We start from the raw sequence: 27,932 nt of genomic DNA on the forward strand, positions 1-27,932 counted from the left end.
CAACTGAAACTAAATAGCTGTAAATAGCTCAACAATTAATGTTTGTAATGGTTTAAATATCAATGCATGTAGTTCTCCTCTTCTTCCTAGCTGTATCTTCAAGAACTAAATATTTTTTTCCTACTCAAAAGAACCATAAACTAATTTCATGTGTGAAGAGCAGCTAAACTGACAACAAGAATTTTGAAACAAATGTTAATGTATTAGATTGTTTTTTTTGTTTTAAAAATGACTTTTTAGTATCTTTGTAATCACAATCCTATTATGAATGTAAATATGAAGATTTATTCATGGGACTATAGTATGCAAATCTGGCAGTATAACACTCTCAAATCAACAAAAGATATTGATTATAGTCTTTACGGAATAAAGATTAACTCATTGGACTTGTACAACCCTCCTGTCCATACCATGCCAACACACATGCATAAACACTGCCTTATTGTACAACTGGTGTCTCACTCTCTTGGTTAACTGAGTACATGTTTTAATACATCAACCTTCAGAAACAGGAACAGCACCAGTTTAACTTTGCTTATTTAGATTATCTCAGCTAGGGCTTGGCAGCAGCAGGAAGACTACAATGACCTCAATGTCTCCAAGTTTGAGAGGGAAGCATTTATTTGAAATTGAACTATTTTAATATTGAGGTTTAACTCTTCTGATAACATCTGCTTAAAATAGATACTTAATAAAGACAGTCCAGTTGTGATATCTCTCCTAGTTATAAGCACACTATCAACATCCTAAGGATTATCATTGACCAGGAACACAACTGGACTCACCACATTAACACAGCGGTTACAAGGTCAGAGACTAGGAATACATCAGCAAGTGACCTCTGACTCCCCAAATCCTGTTCTCTATCTACAAGGCACAAGTCAGGAGTGTGATGGAATACTCCCCACTTCTCTGGATGAGTGCAGCTCCAATAACACTAAAGAAGCTTGACACCATTCAGGACAAAGCAGTCAGCTTGATTGGCCCCACATCCACACGCATCCATTCCCTCCACCACCGTAGCAGCAGTAGTACAAGACGTACTGCAGAAATTCACCAAAGATCCGGAGACAACACCTTCCAAATCTATAATCACTTCCACTTAGAAGGACAAGGACAGCAGGTACATGGGAACACCTTCAAGTTCCCCTCCAAGCTACTCAACATCCTGACTTGGAAATATATCGCAAAACTTTCACTGTCTTTGAGTCAAAATCCTGGAATTCCCTCCCTAATGACATTGTGTGTAAATCCACAGCAGGTGGATTGAGGCAATTCAAGAAGGCAGAACACCACCACTTTCTCAAGGGCAACTAGGTATGGGCAATAAATGTTGGCCAGCCAGCGATGCCTACTTCATACAAAATGAATATATTTTTTTAATAAGACTCACAGCTGGCATAGGAAAAATCATCGTTTAGTTGAGTTTGAGAACCTGTTTTCAAAGGGACAACTTTCATTGGAGTATTTTACAGAAACGTTTGTCCTGAACTGTTAAACCTAAATGTAAGTGGAGTATGATAAAAGGATACAACTATCTATAAGTGACAAAAATGAACAGTGAAGTTTGTGCCTCATCCAAAAATATTTGCTGGTATGGCAAATGAAAGGCAGTTATCATTTAGGATATGGGTACCAACTAGAACAAGGAGACGCAATGTCCTGTTGGTATTATTGTTCGACTATTAATCCAGAAAGGAGAAAGTGAGGACTGCAGATGCTGGAGATCAGAGCTAAAAATGTGTTGCTGGAAAAGCGCAGAAGGTCAGGCAGCATCCAAGGAGCAGGAGAATCGATATTTCGAGCATGAGCCCTTCTTCAGGAATGAGGAAAGTGTGTCCAGCAGGCTAAGATAAAAGGTAGGGAGGAGGGACTTGGGGGAGGGGCGTTGGAAATGCGATAGGTGGAAGGAGGTCAAGGTGAGGGCAATAGGCCGGAGTGGGGGTGGGGGAGAAGAGGTCAGGAAGAAGATTGCAGGTTAGGAAGGCGGTGCTGAGTTCGAGGGATTTGACTGAGACAAGGTGGGGGGAGGGGAAATGAGGAAACTGGAGAAATCTGAGTTCATCCCTTGTGGTTGGAGGGTTCCTAGACGGAAGATGAGGCGTTCTTCCTCCAACCGTCGTGTTGCTATGGTCTGACGATGGAGGGGTCCAAGGACCTGCATGTCCTTGGTGGAATGGGAGGGGGAGTTGAAGTATTGAGCCACGGGATGGTTGGGTTGGTTGGTCCAGGTGTCCCAAAGGTGTTCTCTGAAACGTTCTGCAAGTAGGCGGCCTGTCTCCCCAATATAGAAGAGGCCACATCTGGCGCAGCGGATACAATAAATGATGTGTGTGGAGGTGCAGGTGAATTTGTGGCGGATATGGAAGGATCCCTTGGGGCCTTGGAGGGAAGTAAGGGGGGAGGTGTGGGCACAAGTTTTGCATTTCTTGCGGTTGCAGGGGAAGGTGCCGGGAGTGGAGGTTGGGTTGGTGGGGGGTGTGGATCTGACGAGGGAGTCTCGTAGGGAGTGGTCTTTTCAGAACGCTGATAGGGCAGGGGAGGGAAATATATCCCTGGTGGTGCGGTCCGTTTGGAGGTGGCGGAAATTAGGGCGGGTGATATGCTGTATATGGAGGTTGGTGGGGTGGTAGGTGAGGACCAGTGGGGTTTTGTCCTGGTGGCGGTTGGAGGGGCGGGGTTCAAGGGCGGAGGAGCAGGAAGTGGAGGGCATCGTCAACCACGTCTGAGGGAAAATTGCGGTCTTCGAAGAAGGAGGCCATCTGGGATGTACGATAATAGAACTGGTCCTCCTGGGAGCAGATATGGCAGAGACAAAGGAATTGGGAATATGGGATGGCGTTTTTACAGGGGGCAGGGTGGGAGGAGGTGTAGTCTATGTAGCTGTGGGAGTCGGTCAGTTTATAGTAAATGTCCATGTTGATTCGGTCACCCGAGATCAGGTAAAGGTCAGTGTAGCTGGCGTTTAGCCTCAGCAGTGTAAAGGTCCTGTGCTGGCCTCTTACCTGCCCTCGATCTTTTCATAGCCAACTGCCGCGGCGACATTAACCGCCTCAACTTCTCCACTCCTCTCACCCACTCCAACCTCTCACCCTCGGAACGTGCAGCCCTCCACTCCCTCCGTTCCAACCCCAACCTCACTATCAAACCGGCAGACAAGGGAGGCACGGTAGTAGTTTGGGATACCGACCTTTACACCGCTGAGGGTAAACGCCAGCTCGCGGACATCTCCTCCTACTGCCCCCTTGACCATGACCCCACCTCCCACCACCAAACCATCATCTCCCAGACCATCCATAACCTCATCACCTCAGGGGATCTCCCATCCACCGCCTCCAACCTCATAGTCCCACAACCTCGCACCGCCCGTTTCTACCTCCTGCCCAAAATCCACAAACCTGACTGCCCCGGCTGACCCATTGTCTCAGCCTGCTCCTGCCCCACTGAACTCATCTCTGCATACCTCGGCACGGTCCTGTCCCCCTTAGTCCAAGAACTCCCCACCTACGTTCGGGACACCACCCACGGCCTCCACCTCCTCCATGATTTTCGCTTCCCCGGTCCCCAACGCCTTATCTTCACCATGGACATCCAGTCCCTGTACACCTCCATCGCCCATCACGAAGGACTCAATGCCCTCCGCTTCTTTCTTTCCCGCCGTACCAACCAGTACCCTTCCACTGACACCCTCCTTCAACTGACTGAACTCGTCCTCACCCTGAACAACTTCTCTTTCCTATCCTCCTACTTCCTCCAAACCAAAGGAGTAGCCATGGGCACCCGCATGGGCCCCAGCTATGCCTGCCTCTTCATAGGATATGTGGAACAGTCCATCTTCCGCAGCTACATTGGCACCACCCCCCCCCCACCTTTTCCTCCGCTACATTGATGACTGTATCGGCGCTGCCTCATGCTCCCATGAGGAGGTAGACAGTTCATCCACTTTACCAACACCTTCCACCCCGACCTCAAATTCGCCTGGACCGTCTCAGACTCCTCCCTCCCCTTCCTAGACCTTTCCATTTCTATCTCGGGCGACCGAATCACCATGGACATTTACTATAAACTGACCGACTCCCACAGCTACTTAGACTACACCTCCTCCCACCCTGCCCCCTGTAAAAAACGCCATCCTATATTCCCAATTCCTTCGTCTCCGCCGTATCTGCTCCCAGGAGGACCAGTTCCAATACCTTACAACCCAGATGGCCTCCTTCTTCAAAGACCGCAATTTCACTCCAGACGTGATTGTCGATGCCCTCCACTGCATCTCCTCCACTTCCCGATCCTCCGCCCTTGAGCCCTACCCCTCCAACCGCCACCAGGACAGAACCCCACTGGTCCTCACCTACCACCCCACCAACCTCCATATACAGCGTATCATCCACCCACATTTCTGCCACCTCCAAACGGACCCCATCACCAGAGATATATTTCCCTCCCTTGCCATATCAGCGTTCCGAAAAGACCACTCGCTCCATGACTCCCTCGTCAGGTCCACACCCCCACCAACCCAGCCTCCACTCCCGGCACCTTCCCCTGCAACCGCAAGAAATGCAAAACTTGCGCCCACACCTCCCCCCTTACTTCCCTCCAAGGCCCCAAGGGATCCTTCCATATCCGCCACAAGTTCATCTGCACCTCCACACACATCATTTATTGCATCTGCTGTACCCAATGTGGCCTCCTCTATTTTGGGGAGACAGGCCGCCTACTTGCAGAACGTTTCAGAGAACACCTCTGGGACATCCGGACCAACCAACCCATCCACCCTATGGCTCAACACTTCAACTCCCCCTCCCACTCCACCAAGGATATGCAGGTCCTTGGACTCCTCCATCGCCAGACCATAGCAACATGACGGTTGGAGGAAGAACGCCTCATCTTCCGCCTAGGAACCCTCCAACCACAAGGGATGAACTCAGATTTCTCCAGTTTCCTCATTTCCCCTCCCCCCACCTTGTCTCAGTCAAATCCCTCGAACTCACCACCGCCTTCCTAACCTGCAATCTTCTTCCTGACCTCTCCTCCCTCACCCCCACTCCGGCCTATTGCCCTCAACCTTGACCTCCTTCCACCTATCGCATTTCCAACGCCCCTCCACCAAGTCCCTCCTCCCTACCTTTTATCTTAGCCTGCTGGACACACTTTCCTCATTCCTGAAGAAGGGCTCATGCTCGAAATGTCGATTCTTCTGCTCCTTGGATGCTGCCTGGCCTGCTGCGTTTTTCCAGCAACACATTTTCAGCTCTGATCTCCAGCATCTGCAGTCCTCACTTTCTCCTTTCTGGATTAATAGTCGAACAATAATACCAACAGGACATTGCCTCTCCTTGTTCTAGTTGGTACCTATATCCTAGTGAACCATTGGCATTCAAGTGATGGGGGAAAAACAAGAAAATTTGAGACTAGATTGAAGTGGGGTTAGGGGGCACAATTGGATTTTTAAGCAGTTTTTGACAAGCTCACTGAGATTTTATATCATGAGATGACTAGAATAATTGAGAAGGATTTTACCAGGGCTTTAGAACTCCTACGTTGTGATTTAATAGGGACCATGAGCCTGCATTTTTTGTAAGTGTGCCCTCACGCACAATGTCATAGGGGGCAACCTCCTAATTGACCATTTCCACACCCACCACCTAAGGAAGGAGAGCATGGAGGCTCTCACTGTTGCTGGTCCATTCAGAATTAGGCATATGGGTGACCTCAAGAATACTTTAACACTGAGGCATAAAAATAAACTACTTCAATGTGGATAAATATAGTCAATCCCTCCGAGTGGAGGAGAAACCTCCACTTCTTGGATCATTGTGTCAGGAATGACAGAAATGCTTATTATGTGTGTTAGCTTTGTGTTATTTGGTGTAACAGGTTTATTACAAAGTCTAACCATTCACAGACCATAAATCCAATATAGAAATAGTAATGAATTCAAGGCAAATTCCAAGTCAGAATGATGAGTGGTCAGGAGAGGAATTTGCAAATTATGGAACTCCATTTACCTGCTGTCCTTGTCTTTCTAGATGGTAGTGGTCATGTATTTAGAAAGTGCTGTCTAAGGTGACTTGGTGAATTTCTGCAGTGCATCTTATAGATGATATATACTACTGCTATTGAATGTTGGTGATGTTGAACTGACTGAATCATTGTAGATTCAGTGCCAATCAATCAGGTTGATTTGTCCTGGATGATATATTCTGGAGTGGAGTAGCACTTATCCAGCCAAATGGAGAGTAATCCATCAAGCCCCTGACTTGTGCTTGTAGATATTGGACAGATTGTGGGGAGTCAGGAGGTGAGTTAGTCAATGGAGGATTCCTAGTCTTTGACCTGCTCTTGTAACCATGATATTTATTTGACTAGTCCAGTTCAGTTCTGGTCATTGGTAACCCCAGGAAGTTGATTGTGCGGGATTCAGTGATGGTACTGCCATTAAGTGTTAAGAGGTGATGATAAGACCATAACATAAGCATGCAGAATTGGGCCATTTGGCCCATCAAGTTCTTTATGCCTTTTCATTGTGGCTAATATTTTTCTCAACGTCATTCCCCTGCCTTCTCCCCATAACTCTTGATCCACTTAGCAATCAAGAACCTATCGGTCTTAAATACACTTAAAGACTTGGCCTGTACAGCCTTTTGTGGCAATGAGTTCCATGCAGATTAACCACCCTATGGCTGAAGAAATTCCTCCTTATCTCAGTTCTACAGTTTTGTTCCTTTATTCTCAGTTTGTGCCTCCAGGTCTTAGCCTCTTCGACTAGTAGCAACATCTTTTCCACATCGACTGTATCCAGGTTTCTCAGTATTCTATGAGTTTGAAAGAGAATCCTCCTCACCTTTTTAAACTCCATTAAGTACACAGCCAGTATACTAAGCCAATCTGCATATGACAAGCCCTTCACTTGAGGATCTTTCTTGTAAACCTCCTCTGGAATCATTGTAAGCCAACACATAATTCTTTAGAAGCAGAACTCAAAACATGCTCACAACATTCAACGTACGATCAGACCAGAACCTTAATAAACTTCAGCTGTTTCTTTCTGTATTCTAGCCCTTTTGAAATTAATGCCAATGTTGTAGAAGCCTTCCTAATTGTCATCTCATGTTAACCTTAAGAGAACCCTGCACAAGAAGTCCTAAATCCCTTGGTGCTTCAGATTTCTGAAGCCTCTACCCATTTAGAAAATAGTCAACACGTCTATTCTTCCTACCAAAGTGCATAACCTCACACTTACCCACATTGTATCTCATCTGCTACTTCTTTGCCCACTTTCCAAGCCTGTCCAATCCTTCCCTGCCTCCTCAACACTACTTGTTTCTCTGCCTATCATTCTATCATCTGCAAACTTAACAACAATGCCCATAGTTCCTGAATACAGATCATTACTGTATAAAATGAATAGTTGTAGTCTCAACACAGCCCCTGCAGAACTCTACTAGTCACTAGCTGCCATATTTCTCTGGAGCACACGTCTTTAGTATTATTGCTGCAATGTTGTCACAATCCCAGTCTTCACACTACGCAGTACCTCCACTATGATATCATATGGAGTGAATCCAATTAGCTGACAACTGGCATCTGTGATTCTGGGGACTCTGCAGCAGGCAAATTCACTAGGATGAGGCTAAGTATGTTTTCTCTCTTGTTGGTTTCCTCACCACATACCGCAGACTGGTCTAGCAGTAGTGCCCTTTTGGACTCCAACAGCTGATTCAGTGTTGATGCTGCTGAGCCATTAGTGGTGATGGACACTGAATATAGGGGTATTGAACAATTAATCTAGAGACTCAAGTGATGTTCTGGAAGCTCAATGCCCATCTCAGCAAAAGGTGAAATTTGAATTCAATTAAGAAAAACTTTAGAATTAAAATTTTATTTATAAGCATGAAACCATTCATATATTTTACAAATTGGTTCATTGCTGTGCTCTAGGATCTATCATCCCTACATAGTCTGGCCTACATGTGACTCTAGACCCATGGCAATGTGATTGACTCTTAACTGCCTTCTGAAAAGGCCTAGCAAGCCATTCAGTTGTCAGTAGAAGGTTTCAAACAAGCAATGAAAGCAAAGAGACAACTGACAATTGGAAAGGTACAGGAGACACAATATCTACCCAGCAAAGACCCAACGTCTGGAGGTGAAGTTGTCTCTCATGCTTGTCTTGCAAAGGCCTGAATGTAATTATACTCACAGAATCATACCTTATGCACCATGTCCAGATAACGCTATCACCATTCCCGGCTGTGTGCTGTCCCACTGTAGGACAGATGCAGCAGAGGTTGGAAAATAATCAAATACATTTGGGAAGGAATTGACCTGGGAGGTCCCAACATTGACCCAGACTGTATGAAGTGTCATGGCATCAGGCCAAACATCAGCAATCCTTCTGACAACCAGATATTGCATAATTACTGGTCCAGTGATATTGTATACATTCCCTCCAAACTCAGCTGAGGTGCACAGAAAGTAAACAGGGTGGGGGAGCCTTAGTGTTCACCAATCCTTTTTTTTAATTAGGCCAGCATTTATTGCTGAGCCCTAGTTGCCTAGAGCGTAGTTAAATTCTGGATTAGTGGTGCTGGAAGAGCACAGCAGTTCAAGCAGCATCCAAGGAGCTTCACAATTGACGTTTCGGGCAAAAGCTCTTCATCAGGAAGCCTTGAAGAAGTTTTCCTCCTCTCTCTACAAGAATCTCAGGGAGTCCCTCTCCCACTGCAACTCCCAGGTCATTTCCTCTGCCATGAAGCTCTTCAGCTTTATTCCTGATGAAAGGCTTTTGTGCAAAACATCGATTTCGAAGCTCCTTGGATGCTGCCTGAACTGCTGTGCTCTTCCAGCACCACTAATCCAGAATCTGGTTTCCAGCATCTGCAGTCATTATTTTTACCTAGAGCATAGTTAAAGTCAACTGAATTACTATTGGTCCAGAGTCTTCACTCTAGTTTTCTTTTGTTGAATTAAAATTTCACCACCTATCATGGAAGGATTCAAACCCATTTCTTGAGAATATTAATTATAGAACATTTGGGAGTTTGGATTACTAACTCAGTGACATTACCGCTATGGCACCTCCTCCCACATAACTGACAGTGGCAGGATTCAACTCCATGCTCCTGGACTGTCTGGAACCGAACTCCAGTGTCCTAGAGCATTTGAGAAGAATGTATCATCAATCTTCACTCAGCACTTAAGCAGACAAGATTGATTGAAACCTCTGGGTCATTACTGAACAAGTGCTGGAAGTATTGTCTTTTGAATGAGTTATTATCGTGGAACCATTTCTGCCTGTTGAAATAGATGCAAAAAGAGTATTCTGTTTTGAAAGTGAACCAAGAGTTCATCTGACAACCCAACTGAAATTCCTCCCTTATCATCATCAAAAACAAATTATATGATCATTTATTTTACCTGCTGGATAAAACCTTGACCAGAGTTTTATGCTCCCTGGCAGCAGCTGGCAAGCAGGGTTGGCATAAAATTAGGTGCCATGGCAGTAGTCACATGCCCATTATTTACTCACCTTTTACCCATGGATTTCACTATAGAAGAGAAGGTGATGAGTAGCCCACTCACCCATGCAACAAATTGGACGAATTAAATGACTAGTTATTGAACAGTTAAAGGTCTCCTCTTTCCAGCTTTGGGATTTTACTTATCATGTGAGGGTCCATGCAATGTGGTAACCATTTTAGCAAATTAAGGAGTCCATCCAATTGAGAATCCCCCCATCCAATCAAGATAGATTTCCCAAACATACACACATGCGCACACACACACACACACACACCCATGCACACTGGTGAACACACACACATACACAGACGCACATGTACACACAGAAATCTCATTTGCTGATGAACACAGTTCTCCAATACTCTCACCAGAGCCTATCAGCTTAGACATAACCCTGAACATAGCTTTAAGCTTACATTCAAATCTATCTGTTGTTTTAGCAGTAATCAGCACTCCTGGTGGTGCTGCAGAAATTATTTACCTGTGGCAACTCTGGAGGGCACTCTTCCTTCCAGAAGGGAGGGTTAGAGATCCTGTTCTTGTCCATTAACTATCCAACAACCTTAAAAGCTGACAGAAAGACCAATTAAGCATGGGCAGTCTAAGTCAGAACTTTTTAGCCAGAAAGGCAAGGACCATGTGTAAAATTTGTGTGTAAAAGTACATCAACTACAATGACTAGGTTTATTAAAAAACGTTTATTTTTAAGTTCTTTGAGGTATCCTTCTTTGTAGTAAGATGTTAAATAAATGTAAATTCTATTATTTTAGCAAAAATATTAATTTTAAACTTCATTGTTTATGTAAGTGATTTGGATATGAACATAGGATATATAGTTAGTAAGTTTGCAGGTGACACCAAATTTGGAGGTGTAGTGGACAGAGAAAAAGGTTACCTCAGATTACAATGGAATCTTGATCAGATGGGCCAATGGGCTGCGGAGTGGCAGATAGAGTTTAATTTAGATAAATGCGAGCTGCTGCATTTTGGGAATGCAAATCTTAGCAGGACTTATACACTTAATGGTAAGGTCCTAGGGGGTGTTGCTGAACAAAGAGACCTTGGAGTGGAGGTTCATAGCTCCTTGAAAGTGGATTCGCAGGTATATAGAATAGTAAAGAAGGCATTTGGCATGCTTTCCTTTATTGGTCAGAATATTGAGTACTGGAGTTGGGAGGTCATGTTGCAGCTGTACAGGACATTGGTTAGGCTACTGTTGAAATATTGCGTGCAATTCTGGTCTCCTTCCTATTGTAAAGATGTTGTGAAACTTGAAAGGGTTCAGAAAAGATTTACAAGGATGTTGCCAGGGTTGGAGGATTTGAGCTATAGGAAGAGGCTGAAGAGGCTAGGGCTGTTTTCCCTGAAGCATTGAAGCATCAGGGGGTGACCTGATAGAAGTTTATAAAATCAGGAGGGACATGGATAGGATAAACAGACAAAGTCTTTTCCCTGTGGTGGGGGAGTCCAGAACTAGAGGGCATAGGTTTAGGGTGAGAGGGGAAAGATATAAAAGGGCAACTTCTTCACACAGATGGTGGTGCGTGTATGGAATGATCTGCCAGAGGAAGTGGTGGAGGCTGGTACAATTGCAACATTTAAAAGGCATCTGAATAGTATTTGAATAGGGAGGGTTTAAAGGGATATGGGCCAAGTGCTGGCAAATGGGATGAGATTAGATTGGGATATTGGATCAGCATGGGATGAGTTGGACCAAATTTCGTGCAGTTTCTGTGCTGTACATCGATGACCCTATGCTTTAAAACATTAGAGGCTCAAAGTTATGATGCATGTGTGTCTCTACATTAAAAATAGTGCACTGAGAAGATAAAAGGCTCCACCACTTCCTCTGGCAAATCATTCCATACACGCACCACCATCTGTGTGAAAAAATTGCCCGTTAGGTCCCTTTTATATCTTTCCCCTCTCACCCTAAACCTATGCCCTTTAGTTCTGGACTCCCCCACCCCAGGGAAAAGACTTTGTCTATTTATCCAATCCATGCCCCTCATGATCTTCATTAACATTCATCTTCATTTCATAACAAAATGATGAGATATTTGGCATTTTGCTCTTAAGTTCCCACATTTCTTTAGTCAATATTTCCTAGCCTGGAAAGCATATGAGCAAGAACTCAGCAATAAAGGTAGTTAGCTGTAGAATGAAACAGTCCACAGTGTTTCAGAGAAAGAAAAGTGGTAAAGTTTGCCAACAATGCAGTGAAGATGAAATGATTTTGATTTCTCCATAATGTAGATACACATTGTTCAAAATGCTTTTTACTAAAGGACTGTGTTTATGAATATGCTATTGATTTTTTTTTAAAGGCAGCAGATTTTATTTAAAACCTATTTACTTGAAAGCTATCATAAACATAGTTCAAATTGGTAAGTCAAGGGACATCAGAAAAAATAGACATATCATTTTCGCAGAACTTTCCTTTCATTTTCAGATCATTAAATCAGTAGATGAAATGTGCAGCGTTGATTAATTTTAGCTAATCAAGGTCATTTTAAGGTATCAGCTTCACATCCTGCCAAAATAACCATGGCTTGCTAAAATGTACCATAACCATTATAGTACGCTATGCCATTATCACATTTATTATTGCTCAATTAGAGTGGTCCTTAAAATTCCATAAAAGATAGAACTTCCTTACTTAACATATTTATTATGATCCTGATTCACATTCAACAGTGCATCATTTTCATCTCCCACTCATTCTAATCCTGATTCAACTCAAATACTGCTTAATGGAGTTTCTCTTTAATTTCCTTCATAGAATGGGAAATTTTCATTAAAACAGAATGTTCTGAGCATCAGTAACCAAATATTATATTATGTCTTAATGTAATTTCTAATTTTCTATGAGTATAAAGTAAATGCAGTGAATGGGAAAAGAGCTGCCATGGTATTGGGATTGATAGATTCAAGATTATTGCTGACAAAATCATTTTCCTTTTAAAGGTACATTGCTTGGCATTAGTGGAATTTATTGTGACATTGACACTGTTACATGATATTTTTGACCAGTATTTCAAGCCTGAAAAGAAGAAGCAATGGCCCATGGCCCCTGAAATACTGGCAACCTAATGATTTGACTGAACCTATTGTGTTGCAGAAGTGATATGGAACTGGCCCTGTTATTGCATACAAGCATAACAGGAAGAATATTCGACAGAATTTTACTTAATTTGGAGATTCAAGGCACTCGAATTTCTTTCAAAACAATATTATACAAATTTTCAAAATTATATTAATGGAATTATATGGAAATTCGAATATTAAGACTAAATCATTCTGACAAAATAGCAGAATAAAATCAGAGAGTGTTTTATTTTACATTACCATCTGACCCAACCTATTTGCTCCAGAGGAGTGTAATAACATTTCTGAACAGATTGATTAAAAAACATCTTTCACATTATCTTGAGAGGTTCGATTTCTTTAAAGGCAAATGATTAGGAATCTAAAGTTTCTGCTTTTAATAATTTTAGCTAAAATATGGATGTGAATAAAAATTGACAAAGTGGAAGGAGAAATTCTGAATATTCATCAGTTTGCAAGCATTACTCTGATTCCTATCCTCCAGCAATGGATAAATGGCTGCAGCAAAAATGTAAGAAATAGTCAAATTATGTTCAGGACTTCAACACTAATGAACTTGTACAGCTTTCTGCAGTTGTTCAGCAGAACTGAAAAGTAACGATCGTGTGCTAACTCCGTTATTAAGTTGAATAGATGAGTGCATATCACAGCAGTCATGAAACAATACAGTATAAAACGGGGAAATAGGGAAACTTGTCAGTATAGTTGTAGCTGTAAGTGCTGTACAAGAAGACAGAGGACATAGGAGCTACTCCTAAGTATTTCAAGGAAAATAACTTACAGCTAGTATATACATGATTATTATCCCTGCACATGAATGAATGGATAATATTAATTTTATTTATCTATCCTTTAATTTTAAGGATAATTTTAAAATTTTCATTTTAGTTTTCTAACCATTACTTTAGCAGATGAATTCTTAAGATTTAGGATTTTAAATGTTAAGAGACACAATTTACTGGCAGAAATTTGACATGTGGAACTCTCAGCTCTCTGTATATGCTGCAAGTTGGGTGAGCTTTATACCTCACATGCAAGAGTAGTTACTTTAACCAGAGCACATCGCATTGCTTTAAATCAAGCAATTTAGTTTAATATTAGCTCAGTGTAGAGTTTTGTCATGATGCATATAAAAGTCAAAAATAATATTCAAGGTATGTGCCAGATGAGTTTATTACATTTTACTACAATAATCTATCTGTATAAAGTTGTCCAAAGGAGGGAGCCAAATCATTCAATTGGAATATAAACATTAACACGACTTATTCAAATGTACATTTGATGCACAGCTTCTTTTGAAATTGGCAGTTATTTAAATTTAAAATGCTCCATTATTATTCTAAGGTATCTATTAATCTGTACTTTACAAATCAGGATATATGATCAGGAAAACATTAAAAAACATTATATGGTACAGCTATTACAGTTTTTAACGCAAGAATTGCAAACTTTATTTTGTTTACTTCTTGTGGCCAGGAGAGAGTTAACAGGATTGCTCCTTTTCATTCATTTCTCAACTAACTGCACAAACTTGTGTTTTCAAGAAAGAAGTGTTCTTACCCAACTGAGTGATGTTCTTCTCAAGAACAGAAACAAGAATTTCTCATGAGTTTCAAAAGAATGAGAATGAATGTTTATTCCTCAACACCCAGACTTAATCACAAAGGCACCCAATCACACTTGCATAGACGTAAAAAAGGTGATTACAAAAATGTGATGCACTGAAGTTTTAGTATCATCTGAAATGTTACTGTTACTCTTGAAACTTTTGAGATTGATTTGCTTCACCAAGGAAATAAAGAAGAAGTTTTTGATAGCGACTTTGAAATGGCCTACTCATTGCAACAAGTGCTGTCTGACTTTACTGCAGACAATGTTGTAATTGACTCTCTTTAGTGAAGACTAAGTTTCATTCTTGACAAATTATGCATAAAAAGGCTGGACCCACTTTTCTACTGTTTTTGGATTCCAAGCAAAGTTCTTTCTTTGCTGGGTATGATCTCATCCTTTTGTGCTGTCTTTCTCCCTAAAAATGGCTGGCCTGAAACTACTGTCAAGATCAATATTTCCTTACAGAAAGTAGTTTCTATCAGGTGACCATGGTATTGATGTTCCCTTTTCTAGACAAATGATTCCTTCACTGTTAGCATTGGCATATGTTGGGGCTTGAATCTTGGCCATTTTCATCCCATCGTGATAGAATGCTTTTTTGTCACACTCATTCTATGACCATTAAATCTGTCTGGTGATTTTGCATAATTCTCCATATGATACTGCATTATGACAAAAGTAGCTGCTAAATCCATGGGATAGATCTGCTCTGTTTTTAATGTCCTCACAAAGGAATGTTCCAAAAGGCTGTTTACAATTTAATGTCATGGCCAACAAGCAGGCTAATATCCAGCGTTGGGAAGGTTCAGATAAACTTGCAAGCAAGGAAGGAGGTCACCCGATCCCTGTGAATTCATCATGTTACAATGTATGTTGTCCATTGTTCATTTTTCAGACATTTGTAGCTATAACTGAGTGTACACAACATACTCATGCAGTTAGTATAGTTTAATAGCACTGTAAAAATATGATTTATTGTCACTCATGTTCCCGTTCTGTTACAGTTTAATATGCTTCTTTGGCAATTAAACCCTAAAATAAGAGTGAGTGAGTGTGTGTGTGCGTGGGTGGGTATGTTTGTGTGTGTTTGCGTGTGTGTGTTACATTGTAGAGTTAAAAAAAAGAGGAAATTTCTTTGGAGGTGCAAAACAGAATCAGTAATTGAAGGTACAAACATTGGTTCACTATTCATTATTCAAGGTGCACTATATTAATCAACCTAGATATTGGTGAAATGGGAAACATTTAAGCAGACTTTAACAGTTAGCATTAACCTAAAGAAACAATCTGCAGCACAAAAATCAACAATTTATCAATTAATTTAGGAGAAAGAACCAAAAATGAACATGAGTGGCTGAAGCAGCAGCATTTATTTGCCAGCTTGTATTTCAGATCTTGATGGATTTCACATCTTCCATGTCTTTTCTGCACAAATGCTATGTTTCTTCAATGTGGCTTATACATGATACTTTCTGCTATTCATTATTAAAGCATGCATAAACAAGGCATTTTTAATACTCCTCACTTTACTTACTGACATTTCTTTATCCTGCTCATGGAATAGATCCAATTCACATATTCTTGGAAATTACTATGAACTGGTAAAATGTCAGTAAATTCCTTGAAATGTCATGTTTACGAGAACCTTGGAGAGAGCAACTAAACAAATACCTTAGCTTATGGTGTCCGTGTTAACAACAAGATTATCACAAAGTAATTTGTCTTCACTATCAACCTCATTCTTATAATTTGAAGCAGTTTAGGAATTGGTCAAGGGAGAGTTAACTATGTTATAAGGGTGGGAATGATTGCCACTAGAACTTGTTTTAACTGGGCTGTGTTAACTTATAACATGCACATCTGAGTAAAAGTATTAGGATGTGCCCTCTGGGAACATCCACAGCATACCACAACAGGATTTGATGATATGCAGTGGTTACTTATTTTACTTTCTAACAACAAGTGCTTGCAAATAATTGGAAGTGCAAGTCAACAACCCATTCACCAAGGAGACTACGATAAGAGTTGCTGAATGAGAGTCATAGACTCCTAGAGATGTACAGCATGAAAACAGACCCTTCGGTCCAACCCGTCCATGCCAACAGATATCCTAACCCAATCTAGTCCCACCTGCCAGCACCCGGCCCGTATTCCTCCAAACCCTTCCCATTCATATAGCCATCCAAATGCCTCTTAATTGTTGCAATTGTACCAGCCTCCACCACATCCTCTGGCAGCACATTCCACACACGTACCACCCTCTGCGTAAAAGAGTTGCCCCTTAGGTCACTTTTATATCTTTCCCCTCTCACCCTAAACCTATGCCCTCTAGTTCTGGACTCCCTGACCCCAGGAAAAGGACTTTGTCTATTTATCCTATCCATGCCCCTCATAATTTTGTAAACCTCTATAAGGTCACCCCTCAGCCTCCAACGCTCCAGAGAAACCAGCCCCAGCCTGTTCAGCCTCTCCCTGTAGCTCATATCCTCCAGCCTTGTCAACATCCTTGTAAATCTTTTCTGAACCCTTTCAAGTTTCATAACATCTATCCGATAGGAAGGAGACCAGAACCGCACGCAATATTCCAACAGTGGCCTAGCCAATGTCCTGTACAGCCGAAACATGACCTCCCAGCTCCTGTACTCAATACTCTGACCAATAAAAGAAAGCATACCAAACGCCTTCTTCACTATCCTATCTACCTGCAACTCCACTTTCAAGGAGCTATGAACCTGCACTCCAAGGTCTCTTTGTTCAGCGACACTCTCTAGGACCTTACCACTAAGTGTATAAGTCCTGCTAAGATTTGCTTGCCCAAAATGCAGCACCTCGCATTTAGCTGAATTAAACTCCATCTGCCACTTCTCAGCCCATTGGCCCATCTGGTCCAGATCCTGTTGTAATCTGAGGTAACCCTCTTCGCTGTCCACTACACCTCCAATTTTGGTGTCATCTGCAAACTTCCTAACTGTACCTCTTATGCTCGCATCTAAATCATTTATGTAAATGACAAAAAGTAGAGGGCCCAGCATCGATCCTTGTGGCACTCCACTGGTCACAGGCCTCCAGTCTGAAAAACAACCCTCCACCACCACCCTCTGTCTTCTACCTTTGAACCAGTTCTGTATCCAAATGGCTAGTTCTCCCTGTATTCCATGAGATCTAACCCTGCTAATCAGTCTCCCATGGGAAACCTTGTCGAACTCCTTAGTGAAGTCCATATAGATCACATCTACTGCTCTGCCCTCATCAATCTTCATTGCTACTTCTTCAAAAAACTCAATCAAGTTTGTGAGACATGATTTCCCACGTACAAAGCCATGTTGACTATCCCTAATCAGTCCTTGCCTTTCCAAATACATGTACATCCTGTCCCTCAGGACTCCCTCCAACAACTTGCCCACCATCGAGGTCAGGCTCACTGGGCTAGGGTTCACTGAGGGGTTTTGAGATTTGAGAGTCAGTGTAAGGGTCCAATCTGGAAAGAAGAGCCCGGTGGCCCCTTTTCAAAAGCTCAGTTTGAATAGAAACTGGTGCCCTAACCCAGTCTCTTATCCAATGACCATGATCTTGTTTCAGGTTGAGCTAATGCTTTCAACAGTGGCCATGAGGAACTTTCAATTTAAGTTGTAACATGTCGCAAAGGCACAGCAGAGGCGTACTGGAAGAGTTGTGAATTAATTACCCTTTTGTTAGAAAGTGTTTGCAGAACTGATAACTTTTGAGGTTACTTCAAATTTTGTTTTAGATTTAAGAAAAAAAATGAAAGCTTCCTCAAAGATCATTTTTCAAATTCGAAATACTAACAACTGAAACTGTCCTTTAAAATCATTGACCATTTACTTTGCTCAGAGGTAAATTCAGTGAAAGAGTCATAGAAATGTACAGCACAGAAATAAACCCTTTGGTCCAACTCATCCACGTTGACCAGATATCCTAACCTGATCTACTCCCATTTGCCAGCACTTGGCCCATATCCCTCTAAACTCTTCCTATTCATATACCAATTCAGGTGCCTTTTAAATGTTGTAATTATACCAGCCTCCACCACTTCCATTGGCAGCTCATTCCATACACGCACCACCCTCTCTGTGAAAAAGGTGCCCCTTAGATCCCTTTTAAATTTTTCACTTCTCACCCTAAACCTATGCCCTCTAGTTCTGGACTCCCCCACCCATGGGAAAAGACCTTGTCTATTTATCCTATTCATGCCCCTCATGATTTTATAGATCTCCATAAGGTCACTCCTCAGCCTCTGACACTACCGGGATTCAGTATGTGAATGTACCTATGAGAGAAAATGCAAAATTTGATCTACTCTTGTGAAATAAGGCAGCACAGGTGACGGAGGTGTCATTGGGGCCAGTGACCATAAATCTATTGGTTTTAAAATCGTGATGGAAAGGGCAAGACCAGATCTAAAGTTGAGGCAAGAACTTTCAAAAGCTGATTTGGGGCAATTGTTTGCAGATAAAATGGGAAGCCTTCAAAAAATGATTTAACGAGAGTCCTTTTATGGTGAAAGGAAAGGCTGGAAGGTGTAGGGAATGCTGGATAAGAGGGACATAGATAAAATACAGAGCTGAGAAGTTGCAAATGGAGTTTACTGCAGAAAAGTGTGAGGTAGTTCACTTTGGAAGAAGTAGCAGGAATGCAGAGAACTGGGCTAATGATAAAATTCTTGGCAGTATAGATGAACACAGAGATTTCGGTGTCCATGTGCATAAATCCCTGAAAGTTGCCAATCAGGTTGATAGGGCTGTTAAGAAGGCATGTGGTGGGTTGGCATTTATTGGTAGGGGGATTGGGTTTCAGAGCCACAAGGGCATGCTTCAGCTGTTTAAGACACTGATAAGGTCACACCTGGAGTATTGCATGCAGTTCTCGTCACCACATTAGAGGAAGGATGTGGAAGCTTTGGAAAGGGTTCAGAGGAGATTTACCAGGATGTTGCTTGTTATGAAAGGAAGGTCTTACAAGGAAATGCTGAGGGAACTGAAGCTGTTTTCATTGGAGAGGAGAAAGTTGAGAGGTGACTTAATCGAGACGATTAAGGTAATCAGAGGGTTAGATAGGGTGGACAGTGAGAGGCTTTTCCTTCAGATAGTGAAGACAAAGACTAGGGGACAAAGCTTTAAATTGAGGATTGGTAGATTTAGGACAGATTTCAGGAGTAGTTTCTTTACTCAGAGAGTAGTAGGGGCATAGAACGGCTTGCCTGCAACAGTGGTAGACTCGCCAATGTTAAGGGCATTTAAATGGGCATCAGACATACATATGGATAATAATGGAATGGTGTAGGTTAGGTGGGCATCAGATTAATTTCATAGGTCAGCCCAACATCGAGGGACGAAGGGCCTGTACTGCGCTGTAATGTTCTATGTTCTAAGTTAAGCAGATAATAGGGAAGGCAATTAGAATGATGGCCTTTATTTCAAAGGGTATAGATTATAAAAGTAGGAAAGTCCTATTGAAACTGTCAGGCACTAATTCGACCAAACCTGAAATATTGTTAATATGTGTCTCCTCATCTAAGGAAATATGGAAGCAAGTTGAACCACTTTTTTTATGAGGAGAGATTGAGTAGGTTGGGCCTAAACCCATTGGAGTTTAGAAGGCTGAGAGATAACATTGTTGAAATATATAAGACTCTGAGGGGACTTGACAGGAGAGATGCAGAAAAGTTGTTTTCCATTGCGAGAGAGTTGAGGACCTGAGGGCATTATCTCAGAATAAGGGGTCATCTATTTAAAACAGAATTGAGGAGGAATTTCTCTCAGAACATCGTGAATCTGTGGACGTTTTTGCAACAGAGAGCTGTAGATGTCTGATATTGATTATATTTAAGGCTGACATTGACAGATTTTTAATCAAAAAAGGAAGCATGGTTTATGGGGGAAAGGAAAATGGAACGTTGGCTTTTATTTTAAAGGAAATTGAGCATAAAAACTTAGGTTGGGGATTATCAGATCTTCCGTGATCTTATTGCATGGTGAAACAAGCTCATTGGGCAGAATGGCCTACTTCTGCTTCTACAACTTAAAGCTGTTGAAACACTGCGATCTATAGGGGCTTTTTTGCCCAACTTTCCAATTAGTGATAATTTATGCAAATTAAATAAAGAAGAATAAGAAAAGCTAATACTTAAATTGATTTCTTGAATGAAGTACTCCCAAACTAAATTAAGATGACAAATTTCAGGCCATAGTTAACTATAAATAAATGCTAGGTCTTCAGCAGAAACTTAAAAATTAACTCTTTGAAGTAAATTTAAGTAAATATAGATTGTTTGGTACCACAGTCAATTCAACAAAATATACTTTTTTATTTTAAATCAGGTAATTATAATTTTGAATATCTTTGCCTTAACTTTTCAGAATCATATCTTATAAATAATAACTTCTAAACCATGTGAATTCAGTATATGTGGCTGCAGATTACAGATAAGTGTAATATGTGGCATCTTTACAAAGAGAAGACCTACTTTTGGAATTGGCGAGTACAGTGCTTCAAAATTTAGTCATAGCATTTTATGTAATTTTTTTTGATTTTCCATGAGCACTAAGGTGTTCTGTAGAAACTGAAGTCAATGATATTTGTATTGTACAATCAGATATATCCTTATTGAAAGTTCATCCAGCCTCAGGCAACTGTCTGTATGAAGTTTGCATATTCTCCACATGTCTGCATGGATTTCCTCTGGGTGCTCCGGTCTCCTCCCACAGTCCAAAGATGTACAGGTCAGGTGCATTAGTCAGAAGTAAATATAGGGTAGGGGAATGGGTTTGGGTGGGTTCATCTTCGAAAGATCGGTGTGCATTTGTTAGGTTGAATGACTTGTTTCCACACTGTAGGGATTCTGTTATTTGATGATTCTATCAATATTGTACATAAACAGGGAAATTACTATAGCTGATCAACAATAATATAGTTTTATTACTGACTGCCTGTCACAAGGTCCTTCTCTCACCCATTCCTCTAAGTGCTGCTGTAAATCTTTCCTGGAGTTTTCATCTTGCCTGATCCTCTGGGGGCTACTGACTGCCTGTCTTTGTATCCTCATGTCCCCCTTCATATTGAATGTCTTATTTCTGTGTTCTAAGCAACTTGCAATTTTATGTCATCAATTGAGACACACACAGATGTAGCTTCAAAGGTGACAGAGATTTTTAACTTCTATCTGAAATAATACATTGAACGGGTGCACAGTTTGGCTAAAGCTTATTCTGAACATGTGTACAAAGTTAAAAATCACACAACACCAGGTTATACTCTAACAGGTTTAATTGGAAGCATACTAGCTTTCAGAGCGTCGCTCCTTCATCAGGTGGTAGTGGAGGGATCAATCCTAACAAACAGAATATATGGCAAAAATTTTACAGTGTGATGTAACTGAAGTTATACATTGAAAAATTGATTGTCTGTTAACCTTTCAACTGTTAGAATACCACGATTGTTTCACTTCTTTCACGTGTAAATCACAAAACCTTTCTTTAAAACACATTGCATTCTCAGGTTAGCTGTTAACAATGGTGATAGCTAGACAATATGTTGAAGGTGTTAGCTCCCTGTGTTCTCTGTCTATGCCATGATGTTTAGATTAATTCTAATCTAAAAAGTGAGATAACGGAGTTTTACATGAATTCATGCAGTTTTTGAGCTCAGAGTTCGGGGAATTCTTTCAAGGTGCCAGCAGTGATCCCAATGAGCCCACTGATGAACTAGAACAGTCATCACAGGGATCTGTAGAGGAGCGACCAAAGAAGGTGTCAACATGGACCCCACCGGAGGGCCGCTGCCCTGTATGCTCAAACTGTCAGGAAATATATAAATGCCAGATTCATCAGCCGTACCCACAAGGTAGAGCAAAACATCACCCATTCACAATGCAATGCCATCCAGGCTCTCAAAACTAACCACAACATTGTCATCAAACCAGCAGGTAAAGCAGGAGCCATTGTCATTCAGAATAGAACAGATTACTGCAAGGAAGTGTACCGACAACTGAACAACCAGGAACACTACAGGCAACTACCAGCTGATCCGACCAAAGAACACACCTGTGAATTAAACACACTGATCAGAACTTTGGATCCAGTCCTTCAGAGTTCCCTACGCGCCCTCATCCCACATACTTCTTGTGTAGGTGACTTCTACTGCCTTCCAAAGGTACACAAAGCCAACACACCAGACGTCCCATTGTGTCGGGCAATGGGACCCTATGAGAGAATCTCTCTGGCTATGTGGAAGGCATCTTGAAACCTATTGTACAGGAGATCTCCAACTTCTGTCGTGAGACTACAGATTTCTTACAGAAATTCAGCACCCACGGACCAGTTGAACTGGGAACATTCGTCGTCACAATGGAAGTTTCTGCACTCTACACCAGTATCCTCCACAATGATGGCATCGTGGCAACACCCTCAGTACTCAACACCAACAACTGCCAATCTCCAAACACCATCCTACAACTCATCCGCTTTTTCCTTGATCACAACATCTTCACCTTTGACAACCAGTTCTTCAGACACATGGGACAGCCATGGGGACCAAATTTGCACCCCAATATGCCAACATTTTTATGCATAGGTTTGAACAAGACTTCTTCTCCACGCAGGATCTCCAACCAACATTATACACCAGGGAAATTGATGACATTTTCTTCCTCTGGACCCATGGCGAGGAGTCACTGATAAAACTACACAGTGACATCAACAACTTTCATCCCACCATCAAACTTACCATGGACTACTCTTGACTATCTGTCTCATTCTTGGACACATGCACCTCATCAAGGATGGACACCTCAGCACCACACTTTACCGCAAACCCACAGATAACCTTACAATGCTATACCTCTCCAGCTTCCACCCAAAACATATTAAAACAGCCATCCCCTATGGACAAGCCCTCCGCGTACACCAGATCTGCTCAGATGAGGAGGTACGTGGCAGACACCTGGAGGTACTCAGGGATGCCTCACAAGAACGAGGTACAATGCCCAAGTCATTGACCGCCAGTTCCGACATGCCACAGCAAGGAACCATAATGACCTCCTCAGGCGACAGACATGTGCTGCAACCGACAGGGTCCCCTTTGTTGTTCAGTATTTACCAGGAGCTGAAAAACTACACCATGTTCTTTGTGACCTGCAACACATTATCAATGAGGATGAGCACCTCACCAAGACCTTCCCCACACCTCCACTACTTGCCTTTAAACAATTGCCAAACCTCAAACAGATCGTTGTTCGTAGCAAGCTGCCCAGCTCTCAGGACAACTCCATACAACCTTGTCACGGTAGGCGCTGCAAGACGTGTCAGAGTGTGGACATGGATACCACCATTACGCGTGGGGACACCTCCCACCTTGTACATGGCAGGTACTCATGTGACTCAGGAGAAAGTGAGGACTGCAGATGCTGGAGAATCAGAGCTCAAAAATGTGTTGGTGGAAAAGCACAGCAGATCGGGCAGCATCCAAGGAGCAGGAGAATCGATGTTTCAGGCATAAGCCCTTCTCCTGAAGAAGGGCTTATTCCCGAAACATTGATTCTCCTGCTCCTTGGATGCTGCCTGACCTGCTGCACTTTTTCAGCAACACATTTTTGAGCTGTCATGTGACTCAGCCAACATTGTCTATCTTATACGTTGCAGGCAAGGATGTCAGGAGGCATGGTACATTAGGGGAACCAAGCAAAGGCTACGACAACAGATGAATGGGCACCGCACAACAATCAACAGACAGGAGTGTTCCCACCCAGTTGGGGAACACTTCAGTGGTCCAGGACATTCGACCTCGGACCTTCGGGTGACCATCCTCCAAGGCGGACTTTGGGACAGGCAGCAGCGAAAAGTGGCCGAGCAGAGGCTGATAGCTAAGTTCGGTACCCATAGGGAGGGCCTCAACCTGGACCTTGGGTTCATGCCACATTACAGGTGACCACCATTGCACTATACACACACACAGATACTGCTACACACACACACTCTCACACACACACAGGCACTCCTTTACACACATGCACACGGACCCCATATACACAGACACGCACACAGACACCCACACACACCCTTGCAGACACACACACACTCCCACACTCACGCATGCACCCCCTCACAGACTTAAGACACTCTTCACTCACTACACATACACATACACTTTCTCATACTCACAACCCCCACCCCAAACAGACACACACACAGACAGACAAAGACCCACATGCACACATATATTTTGTGGGGTGAATTTGTACTTGCAGGGTTACATTGTACTTTGCTCAAAAACTGCATGAATTCATGTAAAACTCCATTATCTCACTTTTTAGATTAGAATTAATCTAAACATCATGGCATAGACAGAGAACACAGGGGGCTAACACCTTCAACATCGTGTTTAGCTATCACCATTGTTAACAGCTAACCTGAGAATGCAACGTGTTTTAAAGAAAGGTTTTGTGATTTACACGTGAAAGAAGTGAAACAATCGTGGTATTCTAACAGATGAAAGGCTGAACATACAATCAATTCTTCAATGTATAAGTTCAGTTACAACACACGTAAATTTTTGCTATAAATTCTGTGTGTTAGGATTGATCCCTCTACTACCACCTGATGAAGGAGCAGCGCTCCGAAAGCTAGTGTGCTTCCAATTAAACCTGTTGGACTATAACCTGGTGTTGTGTGATTTTCAACTTTGTACACCCCAGTCCAACACCGGCATCTCCAAATCCTGAACATGTGAACATTTTCAAGTTCGCGGTTATCAACTTAATTCAAACATATTGCTGAGGTTTTAGTGAGCACTAACAGGTAGATCACTGGGATAGGAAATTAGCAGGTTTGTGTGTATGTGTGGTTACTGAACTAAAGTAAGTTTAGGCAGCATGGTAGCTCAGTGGTTAGCACTGTTGTCTCACAGCACCAGGGTCCCACATTCAATTCCAGTCTCAGGTGACTGTCTGTGTGGCGTTTGCACATTCTGCTATGTCTGTGTGAGTTTCCTCCCACAGTCCAGGTGTATTGGCCATGCTAAATAGTGTTAGGTGCATTAATCAGAGGGAAGTGGGTCTGGTTGGGTTACTCTTCGGAGGGGTCGGTGTGGAATTGTTGGGCCAAAAGGCCTGTGACCACACTATAGGAAATCTAATCTAAAAGTGAAGGACAAAAATATAATGGGCTAAAGTACCGAGAAGTGAGTTTCTGTGAAAATTATCCCCAAACTCATTAAAACAGCTTGCATTCTTATATTCTGCTTACATCCAGGGAGATTGAATAAAAGTTGCTTTGTGTTTTATTCTATTGTCTATTTTAATTGGGATCTCTTAGATGTCCATTATACCTATTGATTGTAAATGCTTGTAATAGAGTACTCAGTAGCCATAATCAAATTTCAAACAATTACTCCACGCAATAAACAATGCTTTCTAATTCTATTTATGCCCTGCTTTCATGCATTTTTCCTTTGCTGACATGAATTTGTGGTTTTGTATTGCTGGGATATCCAGTTTATTCAGTCGCACTGGATAATGTCACTAATGCACTCTCAGTGACTTTGGTGCCAAATGTAATCCGATTGATGTTTTCTAAGAGAATTCCAAGAAGTGGTGACAATGGACCAGAAGTATCTGTCAAAATAATGGTGAAGCTAATGGTGCTCATCATTATTTATGTGCAGATTGTCCAGTGGGGGAGAATTTGAGGTTAAATGTGAATATTGAAAAATTGCTGTCATGGTTGAGCTGCTCTGCCATCAACCTTGTGGAGTGGCTTTTTTTTTCTACAGATTTGAAAATAATTTGAATGGTGTGATGTTGTATTTGTGTGTTGATACAAGCCAGTCGCAACTAAAGTTGTGTGATTAATTCAGTGCAGTAGAGATTATTTTTGCTTTACAATTTTTAAATTCTCTCTTTATCTAGTCTTTCCTTTACAATAACATAAGAAATAGGAGCAAGAGTAAACCATATGATCCCTCAAGCTGCTTGACATTTAATATGACCATAACTGATCTCTGTCTCAGATCCACTTTTCCTCCTATTTTCCATCATCACAGAATCCCTCAGAGTTCAAAAATCTATCTCAGTCTTAAAAAATGCAAAGATAGAGTCTCCAGAAATCATATCAAATACAAAATTCCAGAAATTCTCAACTCTCAGAATTATTTCACATCAGTCCCTTATTTTTGAGCTGTTACCCTGAGACCATGCCAAGTAAATCAATTTATCCTCTGTCAAACGCTTTCCAAACATATATTTTTCAATGAGATGATTTCTTGTTCTTTTAAGGTCCATAGAGTATAAGCCCACTTTTTTAAACCCCTCATCAAAAGTCATGCTGACCAACCCAGGAACCAATCTAGTCAGCATTTGTTCTTCAACATTTACATGAAGTTATTCTTTGGAAATAGTATTTATTAGAAATGGAGAACAAAACTGTGCACAGAACCCCGAAAGTAGTCCCCCAAAAGCCCCACACAACTATAATAAAGCTTCATTATTAGAATAGAAGAGCAATTTATTATCACATATATTTTTACAAAAAGAAGTTAAAAGTTGTATAAGTCACCATACCATGGCACCCATATGATTGTCATAGAGTCATAGAGTTACACGGCAAGGGAACAGACCCTTTAGTCCAACTCGACTGCGCTGACTAGACATCCCAACCTGATCTAGTCCCATTTTCCAGGGTTTGGCCTACATCCCTCTCAACCCTTCCTATTCATATACCCATCCAGACGCCTTTTAAATGTTGTAATTATACCAGCCTCCACCACTTCCTCTAGCCACCTATTCCATATACTCACCACCCTCTTTGTGAAAAGGTTACCCCTCAGATCCCTCTTAAATATTTCCCGTCTCAACCTAAAACTATGCCCTCTGGTTTTGAACTCCCCTACCCTAGCTATTCATGCCCCTCATAATTTCATAAACCTCCTTAAGGCTACTCCTCAGCTTCCAAAACTTCAGGGAATAAAAGCCACAGCCTATTCAGCCTCTCCCTATAACTTAAACCTTTCAGTATTCTTGCACTCCAATCCATTTGCAAAAATACTTTCTGCAATCCTTGCACAAGTACACCAAATCTGTCAGCATTCGTTCATGCTTTTTCAAATGTTCTGCTTTTCTACTCTTATTACTAAGTGAACAATCTCACTCTTTCCTACTTTGTCCTTTATTTGCCACCTTGATGCCCACTCAATTAACAGCCAGAATTTTAGAAATTCGAATGAGCATGCCGGCAAATTGTTTGTGGGGTAGGGAACAAAATTGGGTTGGATGGCAGGAGGTATATCTACAGTCTTTTCAATCCCACTGATATTTTCCCTGCAGCAGGCAAGATAGGAAGCCTTCCCACACTTGGGCCAATTGAGGACCTAAACAGTTATTCGAGGACTTCTAATCTCTATCGTTCATACTTTACCAGGGCAAAAGGGAACTTCACCACATTTGGACACCAACAGTTATAACCTAGTGACTTGTTTGCAGGGTCAGGTTGTGGTTCTCCTGATCAGGTACTCTGTGGACCATGGCTTTTCCCCCTGCCTACCTTTCCCCAACTATGAAGTGTGCTGAAAGATATCTCTGATCCTAAGGAATGCTCACACTCTGCCTAATTGACCAATGAGCTCAAAACACCTTACTTATCATATATTGCCTTCTCCATGTTGATAATTCTGTTGGCTTGTAG

General features: G+C 41.9%; 1 protein-coding gene across 2 annotated transcripts in view; it reads left to right on the forward strand.

Moving 5' to 3' along the window:
* Positions 1-27,932, forward strand: part of arhgap15 (Rho GTPase activating protein 15) — a 753,427-nt gene that overhangs the window by 466,926 nt on the left and 258,569 nt on the right. The window lies entirely within an intron of this gene.

Source organism: Chiloscyllium punctatum, chromosome 10, assembly GCF_047496795.1.
Source record: "Chiloscyllium punctatum isolate Juve2018m chromosome 10, sChiPun1.3, whole genome shotgun sequence".
Lineage (NCBI taxonomy): Eukaryota > Metazoa > Chordata > Chondrichthyes > Orectolobiformes > Hemiscylliidae > Chiloscyllium > Chiloscyllium punctatum.